Source organism: Canis lupus, chromosome 30 (assembly GCF_003254725.2).
Source record: "Canis lupus dingo isolate Sandy chromosome 30, ASM325472v2, whole genome shotgun sequence".
NCBI lineage: Eukaryota > Metazoa > Chordata > Mammalia > Carnivora > Canidae > Canis > Canis lupus.
The window spans coordinates 4,580,001-4,599,584 of NC_064272.1; the positions used below are offsets into that span (position 1 = coordinate 4,580,001).

Below are 19,584 nucleotides of genomic sequence, written 5' to 3' on the forward strand. Positions count from 1 at the left end.
AAAACGTCCATTAATTTTGCAATCGTGCTTCTGCTTCTTGAATAACTTGGAGACTGGTTAAAGTTCACAGGCTGGAAGATTTTTCCCCCCTTTCCCTAAACTCCCCATCACAGGGAGACCTAGCTTCCCCTTGCAGCTGGTCATAAATGGAGACCAGGCTCTGGCACTCTGCTTTCACAAGGTATTGTTAGGTCAGCAAAGCCATCAATTAGGCTGTCTGAAGTTTTATCACCAACACAGCAGTAATAAGTGCTGGCCAGAAAGACTTCTGCTCTTCGGCAACTCCTGCAGTTTAAGCCTGTAAAGTTAGGGGTCATTTAGAGGTCAGTGCCAGTTGGGGGCGGCCTTTCCAGCCTAAGCGGGGACACCCAGGGCAGGGATAAGGTAACTGCCAACCATAAACCCAGCCACCTTTCAACCCACTAGAAAGGCAGAGCCTCAGGTACACATGGTTGATATTAGAGCCTAAAAAACAGTTTTCAAATCAGGTGGTGGCTGAATCACAGGAATGTAAAGGAGAAGCAGTTTATTTCGTCTAGAAGCCTGGATCTAATTTTGTTGGAAATCCAAAAATAAGTGCCTACTTCATGTTACTTTAATGTTTAATAATGCCCATCAAATATTCATGTACAAACAGAGTAAGATGATAAGAAATCTCCTTTATTTCTCCAAATTTAATAAAAACAAAACAATTTTCTACCATTTGCGAGTTACCCTTGTTCCTGTACATTTAATGGCGTGCACTGCCCGTGCATTTGAGCTGATGCACAGGATTCATTGGCTGTGCATTCTGGCAGGGGTGGGGGGCGGGTGGGTGGACACAGAGGGAGGGCAGGATGCCTAGACTATAGCTAGCAGTTCCTTAAAAATATACCCACTTAGAACATTTCCCAGTATTTCCAGTTTCAAATCTTAAGTGCAGGGGGACTTAATGATTAATGAGTCTGCATGGGGCCACAGGCAGGAACTGAAAACCCATTCTTTGAAATTAGCCAGAAAAATTCTAGTGTGTGTCGGCAGCTCTGCGTTCCTAAGGAGCTGAAGTCCCTTCCCAGGAGGACAGCAGCCCACACTTGTTCAGGCCTCCGGTGAGCGGTGAGCGCTCTAGTGGGAATACAATTAGGCCGAAGAATAATAGCTGCAAGAAAACCAAAGGAGTCTTTTGCATATGGTGTTTGTTTGCAAAACAATGCACTTCTTTATTACTTAGGCAAGTATAGCTGGGTTGTCAAAAATGCTACACCCCCTCAGGCTGGGGGTGGGGTGACAGGCAACCGAGTGGAGAAAACAAAACGAGAGTTGGAACGGCCTGTTCATTCCCACCTGGCGCTGAAGTGGTACTGAGGACTGACCAGATCACAAAGTGTTCCAGAAGCATCTCTTAGATCAAAAATGGGACTTAAGTATCTACTCTTTCCTCACTGTTTTTACTGGGACCAAGGAGGCCTGACCCGCAGTTCTTCCCCCCCCGCTCCCACCCCCCCCAAGCTCTCTTTATCAGCTCAGGTTCAGACCAACTGAGATGCTCAGGACAGCCCGGAGGGAAACCTCCCCTCTCCTCCTTGACGTTTCTAACGTTTCTAACGGAGGACACACGTGGCAGAGGTGTTTCACCTCTTCTTCACGTGCTACAAACCTGGTTTTGTTTCTTCCCGTAGGACAACTCTTTAGGTAAGACGAATTGCTGTTTTTTCCCTTTTTAATTTCACCCTTTTGCTCTTTTATTATTTACATCTGGAGGTGGTTCCCTTATTTATGTCTTTCTCTCCAGTTCCCCCCAACACTCCCTTCCTCACAGAGCTGCAAGGCATCATGGTTCTTAGTTCTCAGCAGGAGAACTCCACACTGTCTTCAAACAAATAATTACGGGGAAGGTTAGAGGTTCACTCAAAGGTCATTTCTTTGGATACTCCTCAGAATGTTTACATTAGGAAAAACGGGGTCCGCTCAAAAGGTTGTTCAGTGGGGGACACACAACAATACAGAACATTAAAAAAAGCATTCTGTGTGCTAGCAGGTCTTTATAGGAGCGCTGAACTTGGAAATGCCACTCGGGTATTACATTTTCAACGAGTTACCATGGCATGGACTGGATGTTCACGAGCACTTATGGCCATGGCCTTTCTGTGCCCAGTTCTACTAAACAAATACAAATAGAAGCCTCGGAAAGTCTTCAACTAGTTTCTCTTACAAAGGGTCGGAGACATTCTGCTTTTATTCACTTAGGGTTCCATTTAGCTTCTCCGAATTTTTGTTCTTAAACAATGTTTCTTGATCCATAGCGCTATCTCTTGCCAGATTCAGAATTCTACCACATTCTTTCAAATCACACAGAATTTTAAAAACATATGGGCCCCAATTTTTCAGAAATCTCTTAACTTACGACTCCTGCCAATTGTCAACTCCCCTGATCTTGGGATGTCTTATAAACACCACAGATGTTGTTATAAAAACGAACAATTAATGAGTTGACTGTAAGAACAATTTAACACTAAAAGAATGAAATCACCCCACCATACTGATGATCCACAGGCCACTCTTGGAAAACACATCACTATACATAAAATGGAGCCATTTAGCTATGAACTAAATAAATAAATAAATAAATAAATAAATAAATAAATAAAACTAGGAGTAATTTTTATTTCTTTAGTATTGCTAAGATAAAATTTCCCAAAGCAGTCTTTTCCCAAATTACATGGCATAAAATTTTTTCCACTTCCTCTGATCTATATTTTAAAATGACCTTATTCAATGCTCAAGCAGTAAACAGAATATCAAGTTTTGATTCTACTTAAAATTTGAAGAGTCTAAGTTGAAAATCAACTGATCTTCCATCTTTCAAGGTCCAAGGCTCCATTCATATGGAAAAAGACAACTCACTGGTTCAAAGACAAAAGACTTGTCTTAAAAAGGCTCAAAAGGTTTTTTGGATATTAAATGGGTCTTACAAAATAACATTTTGATGAGTTAAGTGTAAATGAATCAGACACATATGGATTAAGTTATCCTTGAATTTCACACGGGTTTAAAAAATAAGGGGAAAAGAGGGTCTTGGCAAAAACATTTTGGACTTTGCCAAACCCAAAACATTTGAAAAATTGCTGAAGACATCCAACTAACCAAAATGCAGCAAGCTGCACCCAACTTTAATGAAAACCCCCACAAGTTATTTCCAATTCAAAGACTGTTAAGTTTTTCATCTGTATCTGATATTAAAATTTTTTCTAAGTTTTAATGTCATCCCAGAATGATTCTGAAGTTGAGGATATAGAATATACTTCTTTATTGGTATAAACAATTTAACCTGAAATTACAAAGTCTTTTAGAAATTTAAATAGCTCTTAAAAACATTCTGAGATTTGTAAAACTTGTGTGTAAAATGTGCCATGTATGATAAATGCCATAAATAAAATGTGCTAGTAAGTAAGCCCAGTGCCTTATCCAGATTTCACTTAGCAAAAATTTTCATTAGCCTCATTGTGACTTTTTTTTTTAAGGGCTACAGATAATTCCATTAGTGACTCCTTAGGGAACGAGTACCCTAAAGTGCACTAGTTCCATTGATTTGTATTGAACACAAAGTTAGTATCCAGGCGCACACAAAGACTCTGGAGAGTATCTACTAAGACTATCTACTTTCTCACTAAATTTCACAAAAATAGAAAATGCATTAGTATGTGCGATTCTTAAAAATCATATACTGACTGTTAGCTTAAAAATAACTCAATTATAGAAATAAATTCAATGACTTTCCAAGAATCACGAGGCCTTTCCGAGTCATCTTAGAGATGAAAGAAGGATATGGTTAAAGAAGAAACCCAAGAGAGCAAAACACCATTGAAATCTCATCCCGCTGTCTTGCTAGAGAGAGCTCCTAGAGACCTCCCCACCCCCAAACCACACCTCTGCCTTCCCACCCCCCACAGAAAAGCCAAACTTTTCAGCTTTGCACATTTTTCTGCCACTGAAATCTGACCATCGTGTTTTTTTCTTTGAAAGGTTTTTCACTCCAAAGCATATTTCAGATTGATAGAAGGAGGCTTAGGTGTCATTCCCGCTTGTTGGTTGATTTCTTTTCTTTCTCCCCCATCCCCCTTCCTTCTTTTTAAATGACTGATAAATCCCTTCTTTCTGGTTCACTAACTTCGTGCCACACCTGGTCACCAACTTCTGTAGGCAGCATTCCTTTTGTTAGAAAGCGCAGGCCGCTGTGGAGTCACCTGGAAGGCCGCCAGCCCTGAACGCTCTGAGGAGGGACCAGGAATCCCTGGAAGCTTTTCCATGGGTTGGGCTGGTCCAGGAAAGGGGCTAAACTGTTGAAGGGGGATCAGATTAACTTGGAAGAGTGGTTAGAGGCAGCCGGGTGACTGGGGACCTATTAAGAAATGAAGAAGCTCTCTGCTTCCGCACTTTGCCCAGCCCTGGGACTCACCAGTGAGGGTGCTCACTCACCAAGCTTGCTACTGATTGGCGTTTGAAACAAGGAAGCCTCGACCTTGACAAATCAGTTAGCTGGTCTTTCTTCTTCTTCTTCTTCTTTTTTTTTTTTTTTTTTTTTTTAGTTCGCACACACAGAGCAAGTTTTTTCTCTGTGCTGTGGCTGTGGCTGAGTGGGGTTTTCTCAGGGAGATCTATTAAAAATGGTTCAATCGGTGACTTATGCAGGTTTAATGTCTTTGAACGTGTATTCAAGGCACATGAACGTTTGGGTCATGCATAAGTTTTTTCCTGATGGCTAGACAAGGGGTCTTTTCTCACAGACAGCTGTGAGCAAAGGAAGGTAAACGAATGAGATCCATGGGCTGCTCAAAAACACCTTCACAGTTCATAATTTCCCAAAGCTACAGATTAATTTATAATTTGAGAGACACTAGACTTATCTACAACTCTAAAAACACAGGCACTAATTACTCAGAAGTTTACAGCATGAACACGATACTAATCTGGAATCGCAAACATTCTGTAGCTTTATGAATATGCCCCGAGTAGGGGAATATTCATGCCGAACACATGAAAGGCTCCGGATGAAATTATAAGGAAGCTAATATTTTAATGCCCTTCTACTATATTTTTTCAATATTCTTTTATCTAGTTTTTTCCCCTCAAGTTACAAGGGCTGATGTAGGTTCTTTACTAAAATGCCCTCCTTTGAGTAACCCCTTCTCAATCACGGTCCCATATTCCAGACTTCTCTATAAAATGAAGTGATGGAGAGAATGGGCTCGTATTCTATGTCCTTTATTTGCTGTGTGACCTTGGGTGAGTCTGCTTAAGTTTTCACACCTTGGTTTGCTTCCTGTCTATGATAGGGCAGTGGTTGAGCCTCGATTGTTTTGAGAATCGAGGGACATACTGTACGTAAGGTTGCCTGGCACAGTGCCTGACACATAGTGAGAGCTCATTAAATATTAGCTTACAAAAAAAAAAAATATTAGCTTACACTCAAAATGCACCTATCCAATGTCCCCTCCTAAAGAGCTCTGTTCTCTCATAGGTAAGAATAAGACTATGTGAGTGACTATTAAGCAAATCCATGCTGAGTTGAAAAGAGGGTAGTATCGTGTTTTACCCTTACAAGTACCATGTGTCCATGTGGTAGGGGCCAGCAGTCATAGCTAATTTAAACGCGTAACGGAATGGGGGGATTTTAGACAATGGTGTAGGCATCTGCTGGGGTACTGGGTAGTGGGACAAGCTATTTTGGAATCACACTCTCTAAAATGGTTCTCTGCACCCCTGTAGGCCTAAGCATATTCCACAGACCAGTCTCATCAATACCACCTTGAGTCTGTTAGAACTGTAGAAATACAGCAGTCCTCACCCTGGCACTTCTGAGTCTGAATCAGGATTTTAAAAGATCTCCAGGTGGGACACCTGGGTGGCTCCTCAGGTGAGTGTTTGCCTTTGGTTCAGGGCATGATCTCAGTCCTGGGATCGAGCCCTGCATCGGGCTCCCTGTGGGGAACCAGCTTCTCCCTCTGCCCTTGTCTCTGCCTCTCTCTGTGTGTATCTCGTGAATAAATAAATCTTAAAAAAAAAAAAAAAAAAAGGATCTCCAGGCGATTTATGCACATTGAGGTTTGAGAGGTCCTGTTCTAGATCACGTACCAAACAGATGATCCAGTACTCTTCCAAAAACAGGCACTTGCAAAGATCGTTTCAATAATGAAACTTAGCTATAAAAATGCATGTATCGTTCTCTAAAGCTACCTCAGACCTAAAGAGTTGTCTGTTGCTCAAGGCAAGTGATTAAAAAATTTCTATTTATTTATTTATTTATTTATTTATAAAAAGATTTTATTTATTTATTCATTAGAGACACACACACAGAGAGGCAGAGACACAGGCAGAGGGAGAAGCAGGCTCCATGCAGGGAGCCAGATGTGGGACTCGATCCGGGGCCTCCAGAATCACGCCCTGGGCTGAAGGCAGCGCTAAACCACTGGGCCACCAGGGCTGCCCAAAAAATTTCTAACAATTTAATTCATTTTACTTCCTCTGTATTTCCTGAAGGAAAAGTTTGGGCAATAACATGTTTTGGTGGAAATGTTCTCTTAGCCTCTCAGGGAAGGGTAGGAAGAAGATGGTAGACTTTTCTTTCCTCCCTTTTTTTATTTTTACATGTATTTCTGTAGTGTTTGAGTTTTCTTTTCCTTTCTTTTTTCTTTTTTTTTTTTTAGAGAGACAGAGCGAGTGCATGTGTGGGGTTGGCAGGGGCAGGGGAGAGGGAGAGAGAGAGAATCTTATGCAGGTTCCACACTCAGCATGGAGCCCCACTCAGGACTCAATCTCACAACCCTAAGATCATGACCTGGGCCAAAATCAAGAGTTGGATGCTTAACCGACTAAACCACCCAGGTGCCCCTACTGCTTGAGTTATAGTAATAAGTATAATTACTTTTATAATTTAAAAAAGTTTAAAGGTGATCTGGAGAATTTGGCATCTTATCTGATTAAAGTTTATATGGCCAATAGTAGAGACTTTAATAAAAGTACTTGGGAAATTTTCTTTAAGATAGGAAATTATCCTTTATTTCCTTTAAAAACTGAGCAACAATAAACATTACCCCATAAGTATAATCAGACCTGATGGCATGTAACACAACATTCCATCAGGTTATGATTTTGAAGGACTGTTATTCTTACGGAATGCCATCAGATTATTCAGATGTGGTTATTTATCAGGTACTATAAAAGTGATCCTTCAATGCTACTTGAAAGCAAGGGAGAGAAAAACACATATACTTCCTTAGCTATTCATATCTAGGATCTATCCTCTTAAAGATAAAATACTAAGTCAATAGACATAAGTTGCAGTATATTACCTCACCCTGTACATGATTTATGGCAGATGGAAATCAAGAAGAAACTGAGTTACTTTAGAAATATTACTAGTGACATTAAAATTCCAGATCTGTATAGCGACACACCTGATGGGGCTCCTGAAAACAACCTTTTGCAGACAGAGAATACCTACAACTTTATCCGATTCTATTAGCATAAAAAGCAGGATTCATCATTTTCGAATTACCAATTACCCATTGCCTGTTCATCTACCTAAACACTAATGCCTAACTGGGCTTTGAAAAGTCAACCAGTCACTTGATATCAGTTACATACATTTAAGCCAATTCTCATTATGTTCCTAGCCATTTGCTAATTCACTCTAAGAGGAGAAGATTCCAACAAATCTAGGATCTTTTTAGCCTTCACGATCACCTTTGATTGAAGTATTAATTCTTTATCCTACTTCTCAGTGGAAACTACCTAAGCATTAACTTGCCAAAAATGCACCAAGCTGTTTAGCAATTATGTATTAGATATGTTTGAGGAGATCAAGGTACACTCACATGCCCTCTGCTATGGATATCTCTCTGATTAGCTTGTCATCTGCTCGGAAGAAGATGTAGGCTGATTCTCCCATACAGTCTAGCAGGCCAGCTGTTAGCTGCCTGTCAAGCCCTCAAGTGGACAAGTAGTCCAGAAGCAAAAATGTCACTCCTTTGATCTGGCAAGGAGCAGCTGCTGATTTATAGAGTAGGACTTTGTTCTTCCGTTCTATTTTACTTTCTTTCCTAAGGCAGAACCACAAAATCCAGGAGAAAAAAAAAGTGCCGTTCCCAGCAACATCAACAAGCTCTGACAACTGCAACAGGGTTTTTCTTGGCCCTAACAAAGCTCTCAGGCATCTCTTTTGACGCTCACCTTTCCCCCCCTCCTTCCCCCCCACCGCCATTTTTTGCAATGTGGTAGTTATTGTTTAATTCAGCTTCTGTAAATGGAATGGACTGTGGCCAGCAAGCCTGGGGCATAAACACACCTGTATGAAAGAAGCCTTATTGTAGCAACCATCTACAAGCAAGCTCACATGAACCACACGTTCCTGAGTTCAGAAAGAACGCTCCATTTTTCCTGACAGCAAATTTTACCCTAAGTGAGTTTCTATTTTTGGTGCCACCAACCTGTGATGACCACATTTGAACTGTTTCCTCTCCAACAGCATTGCACTCTTTAACTCAAAGAGAAAAAGGGATTAGATTTTTTAAAATCTGTGAGCAAATATATCCATCAAAAATGTTTCTCCACTGTCAATAATATCAATCATTAAAAGCCAAATTAAACATCCAGAAAGCTTTTAGCAAATGCAATATCAAAGATTCCATAATGTTGATTTCATTACCACTGATTTATACTGACACAGACTTCCTGAGTTACATGTAAGGGGAGAAAAATCAACAACAAAATCTGCATAAGCCATAGGCATTATTATCTTGCTAAGAATTAAGCTGGTTTCATACACACGATCCTATTCTTAATGGATAAACCTGTCAGGTCAGAGATGCTCTGTCAACCAAGTGGAACATGAAACAATGTGGCCTTGAGATAAACTGTGAAAAGTCATCAGCCATGTGTACATATGTGCATGTATGTGTGTGCATGTACATGTATATATGCATGTGCACACACACACATACATGTGGTGATAAACTTTGCCAGAGATTAACACCTGGCTAGGTTTTCTGTGGTACTCCAGAAGAAAGCATGATAAAGATACATATATATATGTATACATGTATATGTATATCTCTCTCTCTCTAGAGAGAGAGAGAGACAGAGAGATGGATATATATATATATGAGAAAGAGTTATGAACTCTAGGATATTTTAGCTATATAAGTCACATAGGCCAAGGACAGAAATGTTGTGGGTGGTGGGAATGCTGAAAACAAAGGAGAAAAGAACAGCTGCCAAAACTCCTTGCTTCTACTTGGGTCACACCATCCTCTAGTGTCTACTCTCTTCTCCCCCTTTCTCACTTTCCAGGGGGAATAGAGATTTTTCTCAGCCTCATTTCTTGCTCTGTCCAGTGCTGCCCTTTGGTCAGTCAAAAGTTTCTAAGCACCCACCTCCTCAACGTTCAGAGAATTATACTGGTATGTGCTTTCTCTGGGTATATGTGTGTATCCCAGGGAGACACTGGATTCCGAAGGGGGGACAACAGCAGGTAGGAAGGGAAAGCAAGTTAGAAGAGCTGAAATTATTATGTAAGGTCTCTTTTCATCCTTTTCCCATCCTATAAAAATTGGGATGAATAATTTTTAAGGTCCACAGCAATCTATACATGTGTCATATAAAAATCTTCCAATGTTCTGTACTTAACAAAAACACCGGTTTAATGACAAAATACGACAAGGTTGTATGTAATAAGAAATTACATGTGAGACATAAATATATAATTATGTGACCTTCTCTGGAGATAGATTTAAAATTTGAAACTGTAGTTCATGCCTTTAAAGAGTTTTACTCTTCACACCCACAGAAACAAACTGAAAAGCACAGTTTGATAATGCATAATAATTGCAAATCAACACAGTTCGCACTCAGTAAATCAGTGTGAAAGGGCCAATTTTAAAAGTCAGATGGAGGTTAATCACTGAAATTTGTGAAGGAAGAAAGTTGAACCAGATTAAAAGAGCAAAGAATATTGGAGAGGAAGGAAATAAGGAAATGGCACGCACAAGGTGCTAAGGCAGACTAGGGCCCCTTCTATGCAAGGGGATTGAATTCAGACTGGCTCCTGGTTTTGGAAAAGTTGACTACAGTTAATCCACAAACTGGTGGAAGTTCTTTCTCAGCCCCCCCGCCCCCAATTTTACTGAGATATAATTGACACATATCATTATGTAAGCTTCAGGTACAGTGTGTTGGTTTGTTAACCATATATAACTCAAAAGGATGACCTCTGTGGCATTTGCTAACATTTCCAGCATGTCACGGAGTAACCATTTCTATATTGAGGTAAGAACATTTAAGATAGACCCTCTCAGCAACATTCAAGTGCAGAATACAGCACTGCTGACTAGAGCTACCATGCTGTGCATCAGATCCCCAGAACTTCTTCATCTTCCAATTGGAAGTCTATACCTGGACCAATACCTGCCCGTTTCCCCCACACTAGTGAAAGCTTTTGAGTGACCAACTGAAATCCCTGAAATTACTGAATAGTGGAACAATAACACAAAATATGGTGCATTAGCTATGCTGATGCCATGGTAGAAACTGAGAAGGTCGAAAGGCCTAATCCAAGCAAGAGAGGGAGAGAAAGTGAACTCAGATTAAGGTGGTAGAGATGAAAAGGAAGTGGGACAGGTTGTGTGGAGGGCCACTGATGAATTCTGCAAAGAAGAAATACAAGTTTGAAAGATATCAAGAGCATAAGCCTGAGAATCTATCTTTGGTATGGTATGGTGTACAGTTGATGAAAACTGGGAATTTAGAAGGGATGCCTATTTGTTTGGGGAGGAGAGGAAACTCAACCTTCCAAATGTTACCTTTGAGTGGAGAGTGGGTCTCTCGGGCAGAGACGCCAAGCAGGCCACTCAACACAAAGTACGAACGAAGAGTGAAGGATTGGAAAGAAAACGACTTTACTTCAAAACCCTCTAATCTCTTCAGAACTCCAAAACTATATGAGTATTCCAGAGCTGTGTCAACAAGTATAATAAACTGCCTGGCTGCCTCTAAGAATTACTTCCTTTACAGAGATCCACCAGATTTTACAAAGTCCATCTAATAATGGCTGGCCAAGTCAATTGTCAGTAAAAACAACAACAACAAAACAAAACAAAACAAAACTCTGCACCGTGGCCGCCTCTCTTTTAGGTCTAGTTTGCTTTTTCCTTCAATTCTGAGATAATCCGTGTGACCAGATGGCCCATGGTAATAACAGATCATGGTCACCCTGCATACACAAGTTGTGTTCCATTCTACACTCAACAAGGGTAAGTTTAGCGAGAGAATTTATGAGAGAGTTTTAAAAACTGGATATGAGAAAACACATATTGCACACTGTGTGTTTTTAAGCAAGAGCATAAGACTATCAAAGGTAGGTTTCTTCTGGGTAGTGACAACTAATTTAGAAGAGAATTGATAGGACAAAGGGTTACATTTAAAAGGGACTCCATTAAGTGTGATGGCTTCCAAATTGTGTCCTCCTCTTAAACCATATTTTTCTTCTTAAATGGCCTTTTAAGGTGAAAAATACAGCACTTCACCCAAAATGGTGTGAAAACAAATGGTTCTCAAGTCTCTATTCTTCATCTCAGGCCAAACCACCCCAACACCAGCAATCTAAAGCCACTTGGTGTTTGGAGGGAAGGTGCTATGCATGTGAATGTGCCCATGGCTCTTTCATTTGTCTGTGGGGCTCCTTTTTCTAAAGCAGCAGGGGAAACTTCAGAAGACCAGCTTGTCATGCCAGAAGTGTTTGGACGGGGCCAGGCTCTTACCCTTCTTTCAATTCTCCTGCTGGTTTAAAAGAAAGGCTGAAGCAGAAGACACATGCGGAAGGTGGCAACATTCTTAGGGCCCTTTATCAATACCACTGCTTTCTTTAAATTGTAGCTTGGTCTCTTGTTTGAGAGGCTGAGATTTTAGCACTTTTAAAGGGAACCATAAGTGAGAAATCTCCTAGGTGTTAAGTTTTGGAGTGGCTTCAACCCAAAATATGAAAAAATGAGATTAAAACACAGAAAGTCAAGTAATATTAAGAAAGATCCAACAAACAAAATATCATCAATATGCGTATATGTTTCGGTCTTTCTGTTTAAACCAAATGCTATTTAACTAGTTTATATCAGCATCTAGTACAGGTGCCAAAGGAATCAAAAATCAAAAATCTAAAAAAAATGTAAAGTCATTTAAAATAAATGATCATTCTAAGAGCTATATATTCAACAATAATCTTTAAAAATTATGAAAACGTATCCCTTTGTGTCAAGAAGCAAAAAAAGAAATCTACTTAGGAACATATGACTTAATGTCCTCATATTTATGATGTTCAAACATCAAGGATCAAATTTAAATAAAATTTCTTAACTGCTTTTCTTAATAACAAATTAAACATCTTTTACTTTGACTTGACAGCCAGGTAGCATCCTCTATCTTCTCCAGAGATGTCATATGCAGTCTTTCCAATGTGACGGTATTATTACCCACAAAATTTTTAGCATCATCCCGTAATCATAAAAGACATAAAATATATCTTTATAAACCACAAGAGACTTAGCAAACCAGCAGTTATGCCACATCTGCTTTAGTCTTTAAATATTTTAGCTTTAGAAGGTTAGTTAGTGGATTCTCCCTCCTCGATTGGCGGAGAAATAAAGACATCAACCTTTGATTCTGACATTCCACACAAAGCTATAACCTCCCATAGACAAAGACACAAACACATTGTACTACAATTTGAAAGAATTTTAGAGCATATTTATGTTTCACATCTACCAGAATTTCCCCTAGAGTGGTTTAATTTAGCTATTAGAAATAAAAATATTGGAGTGCTCGGTGGCTCAGTCAGTTAAGTGTCTGCCTTCAGCTCAAGTCATGATCCCAGAGTCCTGGGATCGAGTCCCACGTAGGGGCTCCCTGCTCAGTGGGGAGCCTACTTCTCCCTCTCCCTCTGACCCTTCCCCTGTTCATGCTCTTTCTCTCTCTGTCAAATAAATAAATGAAACCTTAGAAAACAAAGAAATAAAAATGATGGCATTTGAATTATCTTCATTTTCACGATGAAGACAAAGTAACATCATTGTCTATCCAAAAATAATTAAATTTAGAAACTGGTTTAAGTGCCACAGATTCTTACCTTGGAGTCAGGTAAAGTACAAATAAACAAAAAGGCAATTAATAAGGATGAAGTGGGGCGCCTGGCTGGCTCAGTCGGAAGAGCACGGGACTCTTGATCTTAGAGCAGTGAATTTGAGTCCTCGGTGAATGTAGAGATTACTTAAGTAAATAAACTTTACGAAATAAGTATAAAGTTAATACATCAACTAACTAAGAGCACACAATCCTTTCTGCTGGGGCTGGGCTCCCATGGCCAGCTGGTCAACACACCCTCCAAAATTCTCTTCAGAGAACACCTCTTTGAGGTAACCTCCCTGATCCCACAATCTGAGTAGGAAGCACTTTCTCAGTCAGTAGCATCTATCTAATATGCCCATTACAGCATTTATTCAGTACTGTGATCACAACTTACTTGTAATAACTTAACTATCTACTTCCCACCAGATAGTCGTAGAGAGCAGGGACCACGTCGCAGGTCTATATTATTGAGTCTGTGCCAAGAATATAGTACATCCTCGATAAAATGTTTGGTGAACAAATAACTGAGTGTATGAAAATACGGTTCCTCTACCTTGGAAACAAGGTAGAATTGACAATGTAAGAGCTTGTTGGGATTTTCTTGTCCTCGTTTTGCAAGTGGCATAGCTGAATCCCTGAGGAGGTAGGATGGTCACTCTGGCTTCCCGGCTCTGGTCTGGTGATCTTTGCATTCAGAAACAACTTAAGATACAGACTAGAGGCATTAGTTTAAAGGTGTGAGTCCATCTGGGTATTAGAGACACCAGTCACATCTTCCATGAAGGTTAAAGGAAGACACGGACTTGACATGGCAGAAAGTGAGCATCAGACTTTTCTAGGCTGGAGAACAGATGATCTAGTTAGATTGGAGCATGATAAGCCTGACTGACTTGAGAAGAGGGTTTATGCTGAAAGTAATGGGAACTGAGGTCAATGAACTTTTATGGGGTGTGTGTGTGTTTGTGTGTGTTGAGACAGGAATGGTGAGCAGGAAATGAAGGACAAAGATTCATGAAATCAGAAAGTAAAGCAGAAGAGAAAACTTTCTTAACATATATTCTTCTTCATTATATTTTTCTTCTTTTTTTTTTTTAAGATTTTATTTACTTATTCATGAGAAACACACACACACACACACACAGAGAGAGAGAGAGAGAGAGGCAGAGACACAGGCAGAGGGAGAAGCAGGCTCCATGCAGGGAACCCGACATAGGACTCCATCCCAGGACTCCAGGATCACACTCTGAGCCGAAGGCAGATGCCCAACTGCTGGGCCACCCAGGCGCCGCTCGTTATATTTTTCTACGGAAGTTTTTCCCCAACTTGTGCTCTGAGGGATCCTCGGGTCAGTAAGTGATTTCTCCAAAACAGGGGTGGTGGGGCAAATTAACGTAGGGAACAATACCAACCAGAACAAATTACATGCTTAGTGTTACTGCTCTGGTCCTGCCACAGCTTTTCAGAGGCTGAAATATATTATAAATCTCTAAGAAGGAATAACGGTACAAATCAACTTCTAACTTCAGTGATTAAGATTTTAGGGGGATTTGAAAAATGAAGCAAGATTCTGGTTTTTAACCAAAATTGTATTTTTAAACAATTCATCAGCAATTTATCAATCTATTGACTAGCATTTGTCAATTATTCTATTAAAGGATTTCCATGGTCATATTTTCCCAAGTCAGACTCTGGAGTTGGAAAACCATTTACTGGGTTTTTCTTTTACAACCTAACTGCTCACAATCCCACCTCTAAAATGACAAAACCTGACTATTCCGTGGAACTTTGACCCCCAAAATGTTGAAAATGGGGTTTAAAAAAGAGGCTGGAACATGTTCTTTAGAACTTTTCTATCTCAAAGACCATTTAAGCATTAGATGATGATTTTAGGCTGGGATGTTCTCTAACCTTTCCCATTTTCCTGTTTGCCTCATGTTTTCCAATAAAAACAACAACTATTATATAGTATTTGGCTACATGTGCCTAAAATTTCTGCTCCAGAATGATTCCTAGAAACTGAAGACTAATCTCAAGTGTAAGATCATTCTCTTTTCGGCAATACCGCCTGTATCTTTCATTAATCGGAAGTGTGACGGGGCTGTGGCCCTTGGATGTTAGCATGTCAACTGCAAGTGTTGGAGATTTACGCCTAGGGAGGGTGGGAGATGGGGAGGACAGAGACAGAGACAAGGTGGTGGGGGTGGGATGCGAAGGGGAAGGAAAGAGAAGGAGAAGGAGACAGGAAGAGGGGAAGGGCTGCTTTGGATAAAATACATCGACAGACATCAAATGCCCCCCCACCCTGCCCACCCCCACCAAGTCTCCATTCTTGTTTACAGAGTGTACAAGTATAAAATCAGCTTTTCCTTAGAACTGTGTTAAACACCACCTGCCTGCCCTCTGAACCTTGCTGTCCTGGGATGAGGTCAGCCCGGCAAAGGGCTCTGGTTCCATAAGCAATCCTGTCATTCAGGCTAACAGCAGTGATTCACTCACAGGAGGCAAAAATGACTCAATTGTTGGGCTTTATTGACTCCAGGGAGCACAGCTACTCTATCATTACCATGGAGTGCAAACACCCCGAGCTCTGTTTTGGTCCACTTAAAATTACTATTTGCTGTGAAGGATTGGCAAAGCAATTCTTAAAATGATGGGGGTGAAAGTCAGGCAAGTGCCATTATGGGCTTTCCCTTCCGTTTCAGCAGAAGGAAGCAGTGAGGACTTGTTCGGAGCCTGACCCACTTATTTAACCTTTTGTTCACTTTGCTGTATTAACATATATTAACTGGCTCTATAAGCCCTAGGGGGGATAACAGCGTCATGACCAAATTGTGCTCCCATTTCCATGGGTAACCTCTCCTTGGGTGGAAATTAAACCCCAATATAAATACATTTTGGGTCCATCCAGAACTGAGGAGGAATGCCAAAAAACCGACGCTTGAACAACAGTCCTACAAAGACCACAGCGACCATGGAGTGGTCAGGAAAATCATACACTAGAGGAACTATTTGAAAAACCAAATAAATTTAATTAAATAAGTTACAAAATTATTTTCCCCGTCTCTTATCTACTCCCCTTGGTTAATATCCATGACATACTGATGTTGCATAATTGCGCTTATGGCATGCTGCAGCTCAGAGCCATAATGAGCTGCCTTTGCACAAAGGCAGCAAAAGTGGTTTCCCTACAGAGTTATCTTCTCAATTATTTATACTTGCAACACTTTCACATAATGGCAGTTTTAAAATCAAACAAACAAAGCAAACTGTACAATAAAGGGAGGAGACAAGAAGGTGCAGGGACCTTTTCCTTTCTTTTTTTGAACACCAGAAGGGACAGACAAGCCACATAAAGTCAACTGAATTTGGTTCCTCAAAGTCTCAGGGGCCTCGCGACCAGACAACATCAAAGCAGAGGGATTGCCACCTTGGTGAGGGATTAAACGAGCTCTGCTTACCTGCCTTGCTTTTAATCTGTCATATCCAAATATATAAAGGAATGCAAACTTTATTTTTTTCCCTGTTACAACTTTGTCTTTGAAAATCCCACGTCGGGCTCCAGTGCATGGAGCCTGCTTCTCCCTCTGCCTATGTCTCTGCCTCTCTCTCTCTCTCTCTCTCTGTGACTATCATAAATAAATAAAAATTTAAAAAAAAAAAAAAAAAAAAAAAAAAAAAAAGAAAATTCCTAACAAGGAGACTTGACCCCCCTCCCCACTCCTGGGGGGAAAGAAAGTGCTAAAGTGTCAAAAACGATGTCAATGTAAACAGAAAATGGCCCCCAGCCTGTGGAGGGGCCTTGCCAGTTTTTATGATGTTTGTTTCCACTGTCCACACCTCAAAAACCCAGACACAGGAGGGAAAAAGCTACTCTGTGGTTACGTTACATAGGGATAGGCAAACTAAGACAAATGGTATATTTTAATATGAAGGTGACGTTTATTGTTATTTCCAATGTTTAATTTTGGAATCTCTTTGAAATGAACTGTCCGCATCAAGCTCTGACTTATTTTGTTCCTCGCACCTAGCTCAACAGCTTGGTCAGAGTAGATGCTCGATAAAAATGTTAGCAAGGTTATTTCTTCAAGGTAACCCATTGATGTGATTGAGGAGCTTATATTTTAAGAAATTAAAAGTGAACTTTTGACCAGACATATACTTTGGATCTGCATAAATCCTATATTTTGTTTAAGACTCTCCCTTAAACAAGTATAGGTTCCAGCCTTCAGGAGGTGGTTACCATCTGGAAGAATTATTCGTCGTCAAATAATGGCCACTCACATATCTGTGACTGAGGATATTCATTAACAATACCGATGAAACCCAGCTTTAACAGCACCAATTAGCCATTTCCAAATAACAAAATGTTAAAGCAACTATTTCCTTACATTCCTGCAGGGAGAGATTATAAAGACAGAGCAAAACTGTAATAATCTTAAAAACCTCAGAACTTGTCTCTTGCAATATGCTTACACTTACATACACGGAAGGTACGCACAGACACATTTTTCATAAGTGTACCTTGTGACTTTAAATCTCTCTTGACTTGATACTCAGCTTAAAAAAAAAAAAACAAAAAAAACAAAACAAAAAAAACAGAGAATCCCTGGGTGGCTCAGCAGTTTAGCGCCACAGTCAGCCCAGGGCGTGATCCTGGAGACCCAGGATCGAGTCCCACATCAGACTCCCTGCATGGAGCCTGCTTCTCCCTCTGCCTGTGTCCTTGCCTCTCTCTGTCTCTGTCTCTCATGAATAAATAAATAAGATCTTAAAGAAAAAAAAAAAAAACCTTAAGGGGATTTTTTTTTATTATTATTTGCAAGCACACGGAAAGGGTTGGAAGGGGAAAAAAAAATACACTATAACCCACCCGAGGACAGGCTGTGGGCAGGGTCATCAGAGGGAAGCAGCTGGGACTGAGTTGGGATCCACCACACTGTTTTGCCTCACCCAGGAATCAAATGAACTGGACATTGCATTGTGGCCACTGGCTGCTTCTTAATGCTCTTCTTAGCGAAGGAGACCTAGGGTTGAGGTATTAATTAATACCTACTGTATTTTGTTGGCTATCTCCTTTCATCCAGGTACTCTCACCTCCAAGGTCAAAGCACTTGGTGGGAGCGGAGGGGTTGTGACCCAGTTCTACTTATCAATCGAAAACTGTACCCTACTAAAAAAATTAAAATAAAAAAATAAAACCACACCCCATTACTTGGCCTCCCGGCAGCACCAGCCACCTTGGATACTGAGATGACCTTTCCACGTGTGTACATGTGTGATAAAAGATAAAGGGTGATATCAGGAGAATGCAGATGATGGTAAGAAAATTCTTGGGCCAGATTAAAAAGGCATCCTTGCTGTAGGCAAATATAAACCTGAGTGAACTCCGAGGTACTGCAAAAATATCCTATGATATGCATAATGTGTTTTTCAAAGATACCAATGCAATGACTAACATGCAATTAATCTTTATAGGAGAGATTCGTTAAGTGTTGAGGTCTAGCAAAGAGCTGGGTAGCTTTTGTACTGTGGAATATGGGCAAGTTCCGAAGGGAAAACTCAAGATTCTGTGAATGGGCTTCAGTTCATTTGAAAAGCACTCTTCTGGCAGTCAAAACCGATTTAAATGTCAGTAGATTATGGGGGGAAGTGAGTTGGTTTGGAGAGTAAAACCAAAAGCTGGCTGGGGCTGACAGGGTGTGACTCTCATCCCTGTGAGGCTCCCACTGATGGGACCAGAAATTGCTATCAGTGGCTTGAGGGTAGTAATATTATAGGGCCCTCAATTCCCAAATGTGACAGATTCTAAGAAACCTTAACCTCTATTTTTTGCAGCTTTCCTCAACCACAGCAACAGATTCTCTCTTAGTAGAACAGCCAATTAACCAAGCATTTAAAAACCCGCAAATCTATATCAATGGCTTTGCAAGACAAAAAGAAAGATGTGTGAAGTAAACACTTAATCATTGTAAACTATCCGATCCAGGGTGTTCAAGAGCCAACTTAGTTGAAACTGGCTATGATTGAAAAAAATATTAATTTTAAGAAATCAGAAGAAATGACATTTTCCTCCAAACATCCCATAGATTTGCTTTTACGTTTTAGTTCACAGAGACCCGTCCTTCGGTTTACCCTTGACTAGTGGCAAATCTGATAAGGGTTGGCACAAATATGCTGAGCCTGGTTTACAATTTGTTTTGCAACTTCCCTTCCAGATAAACATAATCCAAGTACAACTTCTAAAAAAAAAAAAAAAGTTGTGTTTACTTGTCCTGTGCTTACAGATTTTTTTTTCTTTTAAATATTCCCTCAGGATGCTGGCTTGCAACCTAGAAAAGGCTTGGATTTCAGCTTCAGTCTCCAAGGTATTCTACTGTTTAGCCGGCCGTGTGCTAGGAGGGAGGCTCTCTACCTTGCTGATTTAATTAACAGGAT

General features: G+C 40.3%; 1 protein-coding gene across 13 annotated transcripts in view; it reads right to left on the reverse strand.

The window, feature by feature from the left end:
* Positions 1–19,584, reverse strand: part of MEIS2 (Meis homeobox 2) — a 205,585-nt gene that overhangs the window by 6,043 nt on the left and 179,958 nt on the right. The window lies entirely within an intron of this gene.